Raw genomic sequence first — 5,949 nt, 5'->3', positions numbered from 1 at the left:
CACCATGCTCAGCCACTTCTGTTAACTTCTTTCCAGTCCTTTCCTCTGCCGCTTCCCCAGACTTCCAGGCCTGAATGATTAGATGTGGCTTTGACAGGCAACCAGGGAGATTGTTGCTATCTTCTGGCTCCAGAAGGACCCAGACACGCCAGCACTGGGGCCACCTTTGCATCTTTGACTCAGTCAGCTGCTCTCTGCCTGCTTGGCTCAGCGTCTGCTGCTGACTGTACTCTCACTTTATGGCTGGCCCGGGGGCTTGCACTTGTTAGATGATTGAAGCTTTGCTGCATGTGTGAAATTTATGGTAAAGGCGTGGCTACGCAGACACTCCCATATGCCTGGTGCAAGTGTTCCTTGCTACCACCCTTCCGGAAAGCACTCTGGAAATATCCTCCAGAATTTTCCAAATGCCCATGTGCTTTGTCCTGGTAATTACATTGCTTTTTCATTTGCTGATTCAACATATATTTCTTTTTTTTCTTTTCTTTTCTTTTTTCTTTTTTTTTTTTTTTGAGACAAGAGTCGCTCTATCACCCAGGCTGGGGTATAGTGGCGCGATCTCAGCTCACTGCCATCTCCCCCTCCCAGGTTCAAGCAATTCTCATGCCTCAGCCTCCCTAGTACCTGTGACTACAGGTGCACACCACCATGCCCGGCTAATTTTTTTGTATTTTTAATAGAGACAGGGGTTTTACCATGTTGGCCAGGCTGGTCTTGAACTCCTGACCTCAAGTGATCCACCCACCTCGATCTCCCAAATTGTTGGGATTACAGGCGTGAGCCACCACGCATGGCCTCAACATATATTTATTGATTACTCATTATGGGCCCCAGGATGGGGTGCTTATACTTTGGTAGGGAAAACAGATGTTGATCAAATAATCATATAATAAATTCAAATAAAATGACAAGAGCTGAGATCAGGAATTCAAGACTAGCCTGGCCAACATGGTGAAACCCCATCTCTACTAAAAAAAATACAAAAATTAGCCAGGCGTGGCGTTGGGGACCTGTAATCCCAGCTACTTGGGAGGTGGAGAGAGGAAAGTCCCTTGAACCTGGGAGGCAGAGTTTGCAGGGAGCAGAGATCACGCTGCTGCACTCCAGCCTGGATGACAGAGGGAGACTCTGTCTCAATACATACATACATACATACCAAGAGCAGTATGGAGTGTTTATACTTTGGTAGGTAGAACAGATGTTGATCAAATAATCATATAATCCAAATAAAATGACAATAGCGGTAAAGGGTAAATAGGTACAAGGAGAGAGCAGGGACTCTCCCCTGGTGGAGGGCAGAGAAGACCAGGTTGAGACAGGATGATGAGCAAGGATTAACCAGGAAAAACAGAGGGCTGAGGTTGCTGGCAGAGAAAGCCAGTGCAAAGACCTTTGGCCTGTGCAAAGGTCCTGTGGCCACAAGGAATGTGGTCCACACAAGGAATGGGAAGAGGGCCCTGGAGGCCGAAGCCCAGAGAGGAGGAACCAGGCTTTGTAGACACATTAAGGAATTGGATTTTTATCTTAAGAGGAGTAGGAAGTCAGAGAAAGGTCTGAGAGGGAAGCAGGGCTAGGCGATCTAATCTGCATTTTGCAATCTTGGTTCTCAGTGAGCTGTGGAGCGACCGGACTGGACGGACCAGAGTCCGGTTAGGAGTCTAGGTTGTGCTTCAGGCAAGAGGAAATGCTGGCTTGGACCTAAGTTGGGGAAAGGGAGAGATGGGAATGTATTCGAGCGAAATTCCAAAGATAAAATCATCCAGACCTGGGGTTGGGCTGCATCTAGAGGTTGAGCTGGGGCGCGAGTTGTCAGGGATGACTCAGGATTCCAGCAGGAGCAGCAGGATGGCAGGTGGTACCTTTGGCAGAGAGAGGAAAGAGCAAGAGAGGACGGGCTGGCTCTGGGCATGGTGTGTTGTGTGTTCAATGCCTCCAAGGGGAACTGCCGGGTGGACGCTGGGATATACGGTTTGGTGTGCAGAGGCGGGGTCTCTGCTGAAAATGTAACTCTGTGAGTCATCCAGGTAGAGGTGGGAACTGAGCTGTGGGAAGAGATTGCTCAAGGCCCTCCTGTCAGGAAATAGACAGTCCGACCAAAGGTATACACAAGGATGTCCGTGGGAGCCCTATTTGTGAGACCAAGAGATTTAAAACAAGCAAGTCTTCAATACTAGGTTGAGAATTAAACAAATAAAAGTTCTCTGATTGGGTGGGAGAGTGTGCTTGGCTGTGGCGAGTGTAAATGAAGGCCACAGGAACCATCTCGGAACAAGTAGAGATGGTGGTTATACAACATTGTGAATGAACTAAAGGCCCCTAAGTTGTTCATTTTCAAATGGTTAATTTTGTGTTATGTGAATTTCACTTTAATAAATTACTTTTTAAGGCCGGGCGTGGTGGCTCACACCCATAATCCCAGCACTTTGGGAGACTGGGGGGGCGCAGATTGCCTGAGGTCAGGAGTTGAAGACTATCCTGACCAACATCGTGAAACCCCGTCTCTACAAAAATATACAAAAATTAGTCGGGCATGGTGGCAAGGACCTGTAATCCCAGCTTCTCTGGAGGCCGAGGCTAGAGGATTGCTTGAACCTGGGAGGCAGAATTTGCAGTGAGCTGAGATCGCACCACTGCACTCCAGCCGGAACAACAGAGCAAGACTCTGTCAAATAAAATAAAACAAATAAAACAAAATAAAATAAAATAACATACAATACAATAAAAATTATTTTTTAAATGAAGGCTACAGGTACCATATGTAAATAAAGATTTTACTTTTTTGTTTTTTGAGACACAGTTTCACTCTGTCTCCCAGGTTGGAGTGCAGTGGCACGATTTCAACTCATTGCAAACGCTGCCTCTCAGGTTTGAGTGATTCTCCTGCCTCAGCCTCCCAAGTAGCTGGAATTACAAGCACATGCCACCAGGCCCGGCTAATTTTTGTATTTTTAGGAGAGGCGGGGTTTTACCATGTTGGCCAGGTTGGTCTTGAACTCCTGACCTCAAGTGATCTGCCCACCTTGGCCTCCCGAAGTGGTGGGATTACAGGCGTGAGCCACTGTGCCTGGTCAGATTTTGTTCTTGTAGAAAACAGAAACACAGGCCGGGCGCGGTGGCTCAAGCCTGTAATCCCAGCACTTTGGGAGGCCAAGACGGGTGGATCATGAGGTCAGGAGATCGAGACCATCCTGGCTAACACGGTGAAACCCCGTCTCTATTAAAAAATACAAAAAACTAGCCGGGCGAGGTGGTGGGCGCCTGTAGTCCCAGCCTCTCGGGAGGCTGAGGCAGGAGAATGGCATAAACCCGGGAGGTGGAGCTTGCAGTGAGCTGAGATTCGGCCACTGCACTCCAGCCTGGGCGACAGAGCGAGACTCCGTCTCAAAAGAAAAAAAGAAAAAGAAAGAAAACAGAAACATAAAACATAATAAATGTGAAACATAAAAATACAGGAAGGCAACACACCAAGTGTGACTTATTTTCTTCACTGTATTTCTCTCTGTTTTCCATGTTTTCTATAATAAACTTATTTTACTTTCATATTTTGGAAAAAAAAAGATATACATGATATATACTGATATGTCCAGGAACATATCCATGTGCAATGATTATATTATATCCATTATATTTTTATCCATGGACACTTTTTTTTAAAAATCAATGTTAGTGTATCATTTTATTTCATTTATTCATTTTTTTAGACAGGGTCTTGCTCTGTCTCCCAGGCTGGAATGCAGTAGTATGATTATAGCTCACTGCAGCCTCGACCTCCTGGGCTTAAGTGATCCTCCGGCCTCAGCCTCATGAGTAGCTGGGACTACAGGTGCCTGCCACCACATCTGGGTAATTTTCAAATTTTCTGTAGACATGGGGTCTCACTCTATTGCCCAGGCTGTTCCCAAACTCCTGGGCTCAAACCATCTTCCCACCTTGGCCTCCCAAAGTGCTGGGATTACAGGCATGAGCCACTGTGCCTATCTCAGTGTTATTATATATATAAACTATATATATCAGGTTCAAGTGATTCTCCTGCCTCAGTCTCCCAAGTAGCTGGGATTATAGGCATGCAGCACCACACCTGGCTAATTTTGTATTTTTAGTAGAGATGGGGTTTCAGGCTGGGCGCAGTGGCTCATGCCTGTAATCCTAGCACTTTGGGAGGCCAGGGCAGGTAGATCACGAGGTCAAGAGGTCGAGACCAGCCTCGTCTCTACTAAAAATACAAAAATTAGCTGGGTGTGGTGGCGCACGCCTGTAATCTCAGCTACTCAGAAGGCTGAGGTAGGAGAATCACTTGAACCCAGGAGGAAGAGGTTGCAGTGAACCAGGATCGCACCATTGCACTCCAGCCTGGGCTACACAGTGAGACTCTGTCTCAAAACAAAAACACAAACAAATTAGCTGGGCGTGGTGGTGGGCACCTGTAATCCCAGCTACTCAGGAGGCTGAGGCAGGAGAATGGCTTGAACCCGGGAGGTGGAGGTTACAGTGAGTCGAGATCATACGCTGGCACTTCAGCCTGGGCAACAGAGCAAAAACTCCACCTCAAAAAAAAGAAAAAAGAAACAAAGAGACAGGCTTTCAACATGTTGGTCAGGCTGGTCTCGAACTCCTGACCTCAGGTGATCCACCTACCTCGGCCTTCCAAAGTGCTGGGATTACAGGAGTGAGCCACTGTGCCCGACCAGTGTTATTATATTTTAAAGGGTCTTTTGTTTTATCTTAGATTAATGAAAACTTTTACAAGTAAACTCACTGTTATTAGGACCTAAAGCAAGTTTCGGTTTGTTTCTGGATTTGGGTGGTTTGCTCTGCAGCCGATTTTCAAGCAGTCTTTCACCATCCGTTCCTGACGTGCGGTTTCCATGTCAGCCTGCACTCTATAGAATATATGATGCAGAGTCTGAGATCATGCAGCTCACACACACTGATTCCCTCCCCACGAGGCAGGGTTCTGGGTCTGTCAGTAACTGAGGCCCACAGAGGCCTGAGCTTCCCCCGAGACCAGGTGAGCCGGGACACAGCCCCAAGCCCTGAGGGTCAGGCGCTCCTGGTCCTCCACACCAGGCTTCTGACAGCTGCTGGGCTCCCCTGAAGAGCCCCCCTCCCAACCTGGATTCATGACAAGCACATCCTCAGGGAAGGCGCTTCCCTCCCTCACCAGCAGCCTGAGCAGGGCACGGCTCCTCCGGATTAACCTGGGGACCACAGATGCTAGAGACACCCCCACTTCCCACCTTCTTCAGCGAATCATTCCACTGTGGAGAGCCTGGAGAAGCTGCGCCCCTTGTGTTGCTCCTGCCTGCTGCAGGGTGCACTCTGTCATGTGCATAGGTGTCACAGTCATACAGAAAAGAGGGCTCCAAGGTCACAAAGTGGCAACAATTGAATGTGAAACAAATCTTCCCAGGCTTCTCTTCATTGCTGGACTTCTCGGAGCCTGTAGTACGCTTGTGGGGGCTGTGGGTCTCCATAAGGGCTAGGTCACGCAACATTTCCCTAATGTATTGACCCCAGAAACTTTTCATCACAAGGCACCTTGCTGGTTCCATAAGATACCCGTTGGGGAACATGGGCACTGTGGGATGGGGGTGGAGGGGCATCCATCAGTCACCGCAAGGCCAAACACTAGAGGTCAGCCAGGCGTCCAACCCCAGCGCCAAATGAAGACTCCTCCCAACCTTGGCTTGGTCCTCCCTACCAATGTTACCTCCTGCTGGCCTTGCCTGCTGCTCCTCCGTCCCTCCACATCCCTCCTTGCAGGGGGAGGAGCTAGGATGGGCTTTCCCTGAGGAAACTGCCACTCCAGGGTGAGAGGAAGGCTGGCGTCCTTCCTGACACTTCATCTGTGCCTTTTGCTCCGGGGGAGGAGAGGAATCCCAGAGAAACATCAACAGAAAAGCCCGAGACAAGCTTCCATCTAGAATCTCATCCTTTTTTTTTTTTTTT

This window comes from Colobus angolensis, unplaced genomic scaffold, assembly GCF_000951035.1.
Source record: "Colobus angolensis palliatus isolate OR3802 unplaced genomic scaffold, Cang.pa_1.0 Scaffold1, whole genome shotgun sequence".
NCBI lineage: Eukaryota > Metazoa > Chordata > Mammalia > Primates > Cercopithecidae > Colobus > Colobus angolensis.
This window is presented reverse-complemented; position numbering follows the sequence as displayed.